The following is a 10866-nucleotide window of genomic DNA, read 5'->3' on the forward strand; positions in this document are numbered from 1 at the left end:
CTGTGGGTAGCAGCCTCTCTTTCTACGCTCCGCAGATCCTCGCTCCCAGAAGGCGAAAGCCTTAGGCGCTCTCCCAACGAAGTCCTCGATAGGGAGAGTGTCCCCGTGCTGCCGGCGGTGGTGGCCGCAGCTAGCTGGGACACACGTATCTTCGAGGCCAGCCGCCGCTGCAGGCAGGGAGAAACACCCCTCTAAGGTTAGGGTCAGAAGAGCCTCCCTCCCACAAGCCTTTACAGGCACGGGTTAACATCTCAAGTTCTACTGGTTTGTACAGCTGTTCCACCCCAGTTCAACCCTTGTTCACCATATTTGATTACTCCCTAGAATGTTCTTCCCTATACTGATCCCCACTGGTTCCAGTCTGCCGCAGTGTCCCACCCCTGTTACCCTACTGGTTCCAATGTTTGGCTGCCCCCTCCCCTGCACCACTTTCACCTGGTCCCGTTGTCCTTGATCCTCAGACTGACCCCTTTTCCCCCATATAAAATCCTGTGCCCTCAGCCCAAGTTTGTCTTTGTCCCTGGACCCCCTCTGAAGCAATAAACAGCTTTCAGATGTCCAGAGAAAAGTCCAGCCTCCACCTCTTTCATTGTAGCAAGTGTGCTCCGGGCCCCAGAGCGCTGGTCGCTCTCAGAAGAGCCCATTGAAGCCCACCACTTCAGGTAAGCTCTCCATCCAGCATTCAGAACAAAGGCACATTTTTTTTCTTTCTTTGAAGCTATTGCAGCTCAGTAAGTATTAAAAAGGCTGATCTATGAATGAAGAAAAACAAGTTTTATGCCTTTTTTGTTTTGTTTTGCTTTACATGCTGTATTAAGCATTCAGGAAAGCAGCTAAGCTTCAAAAAAAATCATCTAGTCTAGTCACCAGGCAAAAGAAACATGAAGTATAAGGAGTTTTAATTTGGTGGGTTTTGTATTTACGTTTTCCTCCGTTATTCAACAGCTCATTAAAGACAGAGCAATCACAGAATTGGTCAGGTTGGATGAGACCACAGTGGGTCATCTGGTCCAACATTCCTGATCAAGGAGGGTCTCACCTGGCATAGGACTGCATCCAGATACAGATCTTCCCCATAAAGATCAGAACATAAAGCTGGCATGCATTCCATCAGCCTTAACACAATGTATCTTTTTTTCTACTTTATTTCTTTAAAATTGAGACCAAAACCAGTAGATAACCAGTAACCAGCTTAAGTGTTAACAGAAAAACTGTAAAGTTCAGTCCTACAACACTTAATAATGAGCTTAATCATCAGCCCTACTTAACACAGACCCAGAGATGTTAACAGCAGCATTTTCAAAACCAAGTCCTACTTGGTTTTGAAGGATTAGGTCACAAGTGGGTGAGAAGTTCAATATGGTGTAAATAATACCAGCTCAGTAGTTTGCAAAGTTGTTCAAAACAATAGGCAAGCATACTCTCTGCAGATTTTATCTAAATTGCTCCAAGACTTGGCTCTCCTGAGAACTACCTAGAGATCCCATTAAAGGCAATGATATTTATGATAAAGAATAAAGTAATAGCTTACATGATACCATCTCTTTGGGAGCTTTATGTTGTATTTGGGCAAAAAGGGGAGTATAAGATCACTGTTATCTATCAACAATCTGAACCCTGAACAAAGATTGAATGAAATTAATGGATCAAAATCAGGCTAAAACCTTTATATGGACCAAATGAGAAAGTAAGCTTTAATAACCATCAGAAAATCTGGTAAACTGTTTCCCTGCCTCATTTTAAGGCAGAGAAAATTGTGCAGTGCAGCTGGAAAGAAAGGCAGCAAAATGAAAAATCATCAACCAGCAGAAAATTATCAGTTGAAATAGAACGTCATGTGAACAGCTGAAGGTTTTGGATGAAATAATTTCTGCAAACGCCTGTTTGGGGTCTTTCATGGCTCCCCCCCACTAATGGGAACAGGGTGGGAACAGCCCCATCTCTTCCCTCTGCTCCTGAACAGTGTGCAGGTGTGTGTCACAATAAAGGGATTTTGCTTTAGGGTTCATTGTCCAGAAGAATGCCAAAGGAACGGATGACACTGAGACAAAAACATTAAAAAGAAGTATGCCTTTTGTTTTGAGTCATTCAGTATGAATGAAATTTTAGTTACCATAAAAACAGAAATGAAATACAAAATTGAACACTTTTTAATGGGGGGCTGCTTCAGAAGATGGCACATTTTTTTTAGATCCTGAATTCTAATGTGTTAAAAGTTGGCCTTTTCTGGTCTAAAAGATACCTCTGATGAGAGATTCCTATACCACAAACAGAATAGTTGTAAGACTGCTAAAAGACATCAGCTGAAAACCAGTTTGTGAGCATTTCTTATGGAATCTAGCCTGAGATAAATGGCAGATGACATTCCAGTCCACTTGCTTAAATTTCCTGAGTGCCTCTCTCTAAGCACTAGGGAGTCCTTGGGTGACAAACCAGGACAAGAGGTTTGCACATGCCCTTGGCTAGAGTCATAGCAGAATGTGTGCTTCTGCCATAAAATTTTATTAGGAGAAGGTGATTGCACTGCCTGAAATCTAACCTTGCATACATGACATACAACAATGAAAAACCTTCTAGAGCATACAGTAAAATGAGTTCAGTTTGGTTTTCTTAAGAACACACCAACATCACAAGAAACTGCAGGTCTGTTCTCTTCCTGCTACAATTGCCCAGTCTGGCCACTACTGTATCAACAGCTGTACAGATCTATAAGTAAGTTTAAAAGTTTAAGGAGAGCTGGGTCAACTCTGAAAATGAAGCTAAATTGCCTCCTCTTTTACTTTTCAGAACACTTTATCCCACACACAGCTTTATAGCTGTCCCAGTTGTTTCCACACATGTATTTATATATTTATATACATACATATACCTATATCTCTCTCTATATATACATACACATGTAGATCTATCTATCTATTTTAATAAGGTGAGTAAATAAAAATGTGTAACAGTATAGTACAAGGGAAACATCCTCCCAGCTCTTCGCTATTTCCAGCAATGTATGTAAATGTGAAGGCTCAAAACCAGAAAAGAGACGAGTTTGGTAAGAGAGTCATCACCCTGGGATTTTTCCTACACACATCATTCCCTCCCCTTCAAGGTCTCCTCAAGGTAGAGTACATATTCTATAGTGCCCTTCTATGGTCAGGATACAGAATTATACCAAGCCTATACAATATACATTACTTGTGTGCAATAAATGACAGAATACAAATGCTTTGAATTCCTTACTCTGCATATATGGCTATGTTTTAGTACAGCATCCACATTTACATCATAATTTCCACAGGTCTATATAAACATGCATGAAGATAAACAGGCACTCTTCTCATGCAGAACTGGAAGAATTCTCCCAGAAGCTTTGCTCTGTAAATTATTTCAGATGTATTTTAATGAAGCTATAAAAGATATTAGCAAGTGTGCCGGGAACTTTAGTTTTAAATTATTATGATCTGTTACTCTAACAGAAGTTATTAGTATTATTTAACCCCACTGGTGTACTTAAAATGAAAATAGTTTCAAGCTTTTTTCAATAGGTTTTGTCTCTATAATATTTTTTCCAGAACACCCTTCCTGTTTAGCCTGCTGGTCTCTAGCTTTGTATACACAGAAAGATACCAAAATAACCCCTGCTTTCAAATTATCCTATCTTTCAGAATAAAAAATAAGCATCAATCTAACAATGCTTTATTAACCTTTCCACTCCAAATTACAGGAAGATTCATTCATAAATTAAATAGCATGTCAAAAAATTCCAAGGAAAGCAACATCCCACCCTTGCTTTTACCATTTCATGATTTCAGAATAAAAAAAAACAACTAGTAAACTATTAGCTGCTGCAATTCTTAGCAACTCCATTAAAATAACACTCAAATTTGTTGAAAAAACATATTCTTGAAAGCTTTTCATGCTGCATGTATATATATACAACAAAAAAGAAACAATGCTTTTCATGTCCTCCGCAAAGGGAGGAAATGACAAATTCAAACACATTCAACATAGCCTTGCCTAGGACACTAAACAGTACATATGCAGGAGGGCCTCTGCAGCAACCAGGTGGGAGGGAGAGCTAACAGTGCTGGCTGAGGTAAGGCAGATGTGTGGTCAGAAACACCACAGCAAGCGTGAACCCAATCTCAAACCACCTCCCAAGGGCAGTTCTACAAACAGAACTAAGTCTGTTCAGGACCTTCGTCATGCTTTCAAACTTTTCAGGAAACGTTTTCCATCGAAATAAAACTAGATGCAACATTCCTACACTGGTCTTATTATTCAAACTATGCTTCTACCTCTCCTAGGCAACACCAGCCCTTCTTGACACCACCCTGCAACTGAATCCCCTTTGTCTACAGGACCTTCCTCCCAAACCTCTAAGTCTTCTCTCAGCCACACCTCTACATTCCTTGTTCCTTGGCACATGCACATGAACTACATTCTAACAGACTCATGTTACCATGATCTCAGCCGTACTTTAAACTTCATCCTTTCTTCATCAATCCAGCAATCACTGAACTATTCACAATGCTTTGCTCACTTAGCTACAATGCCTGTATGTTTACACACAGACAACTGACCAAAACGACAAGCTCATCACACCTGATGCAAATGCTGGGATAAGTCCTCACAGGCTCTCAACCATTGCCACTGGCCTCCCAGCCATTACTTCTGAGTGCTGACAGCTCAGCAGCTCTTTATCCATTTTATTGTTACTGTACAGTTTGAATTTTAAAATTAATTTTAGTTGAGTAACAGTAAATCAAGGACCTAACCAAATTTAAATGTTAGCTATATAAATAGTGTGCTTTCAGTTTGACAGCCAAGACACAAAAACAAAACAAATAATCCACAGCTTCAGGTTAACAATTTCCTTTTGGCAAGAGTGTAAGTAATACAAAACTGGTCTAGCAGTAAAGTAAGTGATGCAATCTTAATTGGAGGCAGTGTAACCAGCTCCTCACACAATAAGAGCAACACACCGCCTACTAAACAATTTCTGTAGCATACATGTTACATGAAAGAAAGATCTATGGTTTTTAGTATAAGCTTTTAGGCATGATCATTTCTAAAAGCAGACAAAAGCCAAGAGTTTAAGCAGAGATGGTAATACAGTAAAGCCAAACTTGGAAATAATTCTCCACACTGACTTGATACAGTGACAAACTGAAAATATAGGTAATTTTTTAAAAAAGTTAAATATATTCAACTCAAAACCACCGAGAGAGTCCCTTCAACAAACTCTAGGTACCTGAGAGGCTTTAAGATGTTGCTGACCCAGGTGCTTAATCTCCTGCCAGAGTTTAGGAGGCTGTAAGAAAGGACAACAAAAGGGGAAATATTCTGTGCCCAGGACCCAGGATCTGATTCCCAGCCTCCACATCAGCACACAGCACCCTAAAAGGAATATGAGCTCAGGTGAGGGAAGTGAACTGAGGTGCAGGTATTGCCAGCTCCTCCATACAGACTGCAGTCTCGGGTGGGGAGAAGCAACCAGCTGGCACTGTCCTAAACTACAGCATTTAAGGCTTCTAGAGTACATCTGTCAGAGCCATTTGTGAATAAATTTCAGCATAAGAGTTTGTAGAATTGAGAACTTCATATGTAAAGATTACAAGAAAAACACAATAGATAAAAGCACAAAAAGCTACACAGGCTGATTGATAATGTAAATGTGAGAGGGAATTATCATGGGTAAACGTAACCTTTTCTTCATTTACACCACACAGCACAGCCAGGGAGAAAACAACTGAGACTTCGAAACCTACTACATTTTCAACCCAATCTGTTTCCCCAATATAAAAAACAGTTCATTACATAAAATGTTATTATTTTGTTTCACTTTTTATTTCAATAGAAATACAGGAGAATTAATTTAGCTTTCTGGCTAGAGGCAAACAACTACAGACAATGCAACCCCATTTTGAATTTGTTGTCTTACCTAAAACTAGAAATAATAGCATTAATAAGAGACAACAAATTTGTGTAGAAAATGGTGTGCTTCATCTTGTACTCTGGATTTTAACTCTCCAACTATCATTCCCAACACTAACCTACTGCTGTCATTTGCTCTTTGCCCCTCTCACACTTGTCCTCTCTGCTGTGACTTCACCATAAGTTTCTGCTGTCAGAACAGTCTTTACTTATTTGTTCATTTTACCAGCTCAACATCTAGCCCTGGATTTCTACTGCACCCTTCCTTTTCTATCTCCAATCCTTCTTTACAAACCCTTCTGGGTTTACATTGGCTAATTCATCAGCCTTTCTTCCCAATTCTGCCTCTTTTTTGATTGTAAAACATACTGAGCGAAGGATAACAACAAGAACAATCACAACACATGAATGAACAATATTTTGATGAGGTATGTATTATATATAAAACTGAAAAAAATCTCAGGACACAATAAACTGTATTGTGCAAAGCTCCACTGTATCACTGCAGTGTGTGTTTAGAAAGCCAGAATCAAACTTAAAAAATCACTAATGATGATTTTTGCCCTGTGGCTAAAAAAACGCAAAACAAATGAGAAACAAAGGAATTAGCACTGTCCCTGTCAGGAATGCCTCAAGTATTTACTGAACTCACTGATTACAGGGGTATCTGTTTGCAGCTAGTGATACAAAAAGCACGTGGGATTCCATGACATTTTCCCATGACCTTCAAACAAAATTCTAAAGAATAAAAACGTATCAGGAATCGTAGGCTATTGCAGATAATTCTGCAATATTAAAGCTGCATTAATGCAAGTTCTATTTGAAAACATACATGCAAGAACTTGTTCTTCCACAGCCATACCAGTAACCATCTATGTTTGTCATTACATGCAACAACAGCTCCTTCCTCTACAGCAAACACATTTTTTCTAGAACTGTCTTTCCTTCCTATTTTCAAAAGGAAAAAAAAAGTTACCTGCTTGTTTCGCGTGTCAAAAAATACTTCAAGAATAAACCTGATTATTAAAGAGCTATAAGACACAATGTTTTCTTCATCTCCTTTACCAACCACGCCATAAGGTTTATGTTGTACATAATACTGCAGTGATATATAGGATCATCAGGTTAGTTAACTAAAAGCAGTTTCACTGTGCCTATGATTGATCAACTATGGGACTATTAAAACATTAAAAATGTTAATCTTTGTAATAATCTCCTGAAAATTCTTTATATTAATTTAAACCATGGATCATTTTAATATTTAATCATTGCAGACTTCACTTGGAATGAGGACAGCCATTCACTGAAAAGCACTTCATTTTTTATTTTGAAAAATGATCAGCTAGTATTTGTTTTGTAAATCTCTTCACATATTTTCCTCAAGCAAAGTAAACCTGCAAGCAAATGAAAAAATCCACAAGAGCAGAAAAATTTAAGGCAGAGTTTGGGTCAGAAAACATTGACTTTCACACTCCTGTTTCCCAGGAGTAACTGTATTACAAGAGTAGCACTGTACGAGAGTCAGAGGACTGGGGGAGACTTCTACTGCAAATGGAAATGACTGCCTTCTTTGTCAACATCTTACAATCACCTATGTTGCATTCTCTTCCCATGTCTCATAATGTGTAAAAATAGTAATTCACTTATTCTTCACAAGTACTTAATGGAATGACTTGCTCCCCACAATGATATTAAACTGGTTTAGGTATTTTAACATGCAACGCAATTTTGTGATGTTAGCCCTACTCCTCTCCTATAATTCACAGCTTGCCTTGCTTAATGCAATATTTAGATTAATATGGAAATATCCCAAAGAAAAAACCCAACAACTTCCTAGTTATGATAAAAATCTCACAAAAACTCTTAAAATTCTAACTGTAATTAACCGTAGCTAGAGTTCATGGTATCAATTCATTTTGAAAAGTATTTAAAATTATCTAACCAAAACCAATTCATGGTCTAGAGAAACAAATTCCACAAAAAAAAAATGCAAGGGCAATGTCTTCACTGCACTGCAAGAATATAATCCACAGAAAACAACTCTTGTCTTGTTTTCTACATAGGGTCTACTAAAACTGGATATTCTCTGGAGCTGCTGCCATAAAGTACACTGAGCTTCAGATGCCCTTTAGAATGGGCTGTGGGAATTTTGCAGAAATATTTGAATTAAGTAAATCCTAAAGATACCAAGTGGTACCAGAGCTCAATATATTAGCTTACATGACTAGACTTCATTCTGTATTTTTGACCAGTAGAGAGGTAGATTATTTTCCAACTGGCTTCCTAATCTGAAGAGGCTGCAGAGTCTAACAGCAAGAACTACAAAATTCAGGATGGGCAGACGTGAGTGTAGCATCTTTCAATGCATGCAAACTTACTCTGCATAGTTCAAATTCATAGAAAAAAACCCACAACTAAGCAAGCAAAAACCAGTAACAAACGTACTGCCTTTACTCCCGATTTTATGAACAAAGTATGCATCTCCTTGCATATTACCTTTCACTAAAGTATGTTCTTAAGGAACAAGGTATGGAAAAATCCTGGTCGTTCAATGTGATGCAGTAATAAACTCTGGAACTCAGCTCCTTATATCTGAAATGGAAAGAATAGTCCTGTTTATATGACTTTATAGAAGCCACATATATTTGTCTTTGTACAAAACTCAGTGTAAGACAGTGTAAGCTAAATACATAAGAAATTTTGCCACTGTTGAAAGGCATCTCTTCTTTAGTAATCTGATTTGAAGTAATCATTCAAAATCTAGATGTCTGAAGAGCTCCCACATTTGCATTGAAAAAGTATTTTCTGTCTTGTTTTTGCAGATACAAAATACTATGTTAAGCACAACAAGCAGGTTGTAGAACACTGTGGTAATCTCTTCTTGGCTACATAAAGCAAAATCACATAATTCCCAAGACTGTTCATGCATCTTTTGAGGTCATGTACTTGTGCTCATCTGTTCCTGCTCAACCAGGTTTAGTGAGAAGACTTACACATAAATTACATCTGAAGTAGACTTACATCTTTCCAATGCATGATGAAAGACAATCATGTCAACCAAAAAACTGGCCAAATTTTTCTTCAGGCGAGCAGACAAGCAATTTTCTGAACAATGGATTATCTCCAGTCCATTCTGTACCAAAAAGTGACTGATTCAGCCAAGGATGACATGCCAAAATGCAGTACTTAAGAAATTGTTCTATTTCCCCCGCATTTGTAGAATTTAGTGTATCTCTTAAACATCACTTTACACAGTTTTCCACTATAGAAACACACCTTTAATGGCAAGTACCTTTGCATTCTGATTAACTCTTTAGGAATGAGGCTGGGCCCCAACGGGAAGGAACTCAAAACCTACGACATGCAATTGAATTACTGAGTGTGAAGGTGTGTGCTGCATATACAACCCAATGACACCATAAGCTCTTTCAGAGGGGGTTTCTGATACTACAATGATCTGTCCTTGTAACTGTGTGGGCTGATGGAAGGTGGAGCAGCTTGAGAGCTACACGAACACTGCGGCAGAGAATCCCCTGCCAACATTTCACATTTAGAAGTTCTTGCAGCTCACATATTCTCACATATTTCTGTCCAGGATTTTCTGAGCACAGGCAGGCGTGACCAGAGCACTCTGCAGAGAACACAAAGGAGTCCAATGTACCCGGAACACATCACGCCTGTAAGGCAAACACAGCCAGCTCAACACTCCAGGTTGGATCAGATTTACTGCACACCCACAGCCGGCCGAACACATCCAGCAGCACTGCACGGCCCGGTCTCATTGCACGTGGGGGGTCAGCGCACAGAGCAGCGGATTGTCCAGCTCCAGACACCCTAAAACCTCACACAAGTCGGAGTTTCACACACACACCCAACCACACCGCGCAGGCGGGCAGCATGGGAGTAGTCATGCCCACGAAGGAAAACCGTGAGCCATCCTGCCACGGAGGCACGGCAGGCTTCAGCCAGTTCGGCCCCGCTGGGCAGGCCTCGAACACGGCCCCGCCGAGGATACCTCGGTGAGGGGTTTGTTTCCCTCCAGTCTGGCTGCCTGGTCAGGGTCGTACTTCTTCGAGCACAGAAAAGCAGCCCTGGCACTGGAGGGGTCGCGGTACGGTGAAACGGAGCCCCAAACGCGACGGCAGCACGCCAACCATTCCCGCCCACGCCCAAAATGGCGGCAGCACCGCCGACCTCTCCCACCCCAGCCCCTCCAGCCCGCGCTCCGGGGGCGGGGCCTCCCAGATTGACAGCGCGCTCCGGCCAATCGCGGGGCCGCGCGCTTCCCGCCGGCCAATGGCAGGGCGGGCCCGCGGCGGTCAGCGGGCCGGCCGCGCGCGCCGGCGGCGCGAGCCCTGCCTGCCGCGGGCCAATGGCGGCGCCCCCGCGGCGCTCGGGCCCGGCGGCCGCGGCCGCCCGCCCGCCCCGGGACGCGGCGCGGTACCTCGGGCCGAGCGGCACTGCTCCGCCTCCTCCCTCCTCCCTCGCCGGGCCGACTTCCTGTGCTAGCGGGGCTCCCGCCACCTCCTGCCCGAGCGTCCCCGCCTCCCGGTCCCGCCCGCCGTGCCCCGGCCCCGCCGCGTTGGATGTGGCCGCGTGGCTCCCGCTCGCGTGCGGCACTCGGGTGTGTTGCAGGGTTTTCCAGGGAAGGTACCATGTTGCTCCAGACTTCTAGAGCGAAAAGCAACTAGCCTCTTTCACGCTGTGGAATCCCAGTATGGTTTGGGTTGGAAGGGACCATAAAAATGATGTAGCTCCAGCACCCATCAGTACAAGCCAAGTGGAAGCTTACATTCAAAGTCCTAAAAACAAAACACATGGATAATTATGAACTCCAGCAGGTAATTTTGTGGGTACCTTGAGATGGTGCTGGGTCTTCTGCAACAGAATTCTTCTGTGCAAGAAGCAAGCCATTGATTCTCAGAACAGTCTACTGGC

The 10866-nt window shown here is 41.7% G+C and overlaps 1 protein-coding gene and 1 long non-coding RNA gene across 13 annotated transcripts in view; one reads left to right on the forward strand and one right to left on the reverse strand.

Moving 5' to 3' along the window:
• TRIQK (triple QxxK/R motif containing) overlaps positions 1–10600 on the reverse strand; it is a 61579-nt gene extending 50979 nt beyond the window's left edge. The window contains exons 1-4 of one of the 12 annotated variants that reach the window (XM_064391506.1): positions 10373–10472; positions 9510–9605; positions 8950–9061; positions 8425–8520 (exon numbers count right to left, since the gene is read on the reverse strand). The gene's annotated coding sequence lies outside the window, so the exon portion shown is untranslated. Of the gene's footprint in view, positions 1–8424; positions 8521–8949; positions 9606–9943; positions 10121–10372 lie in introns of those variants that run through there. The other 11 variants (XM_064391468.1, XM_064391477.1, XM_064391485.1 and 8 more) reach the window with 11 other exon arrangements.
• LOC135282053 (uncharacterized) lies at positions 289–1264 on the forward strand. The gene is made up of 2 exons (XR_010348399.1): positions 289–662; positions 946–1264. It is a non-coding gene; the product is annotated as an uncharacterized LOC135282053 (long non-coding RNA).
• Positions 10601–10866: the final 266 nt, after the last annotated feature.

Source organism: Passer domesticus, chromosome 1 (assembly GCF_036417665.1).
Source record: "Passer domesticus isolate bPasDom1 chromosome 1, bPasDom1.hap1, whole genome shotgun sequence".
Taxonomy (NCBI): Eukaryota; Metazoa; Chordata; class Aves; order Passeriformes; family Passeridae; genus Passer; species Passer domesticus.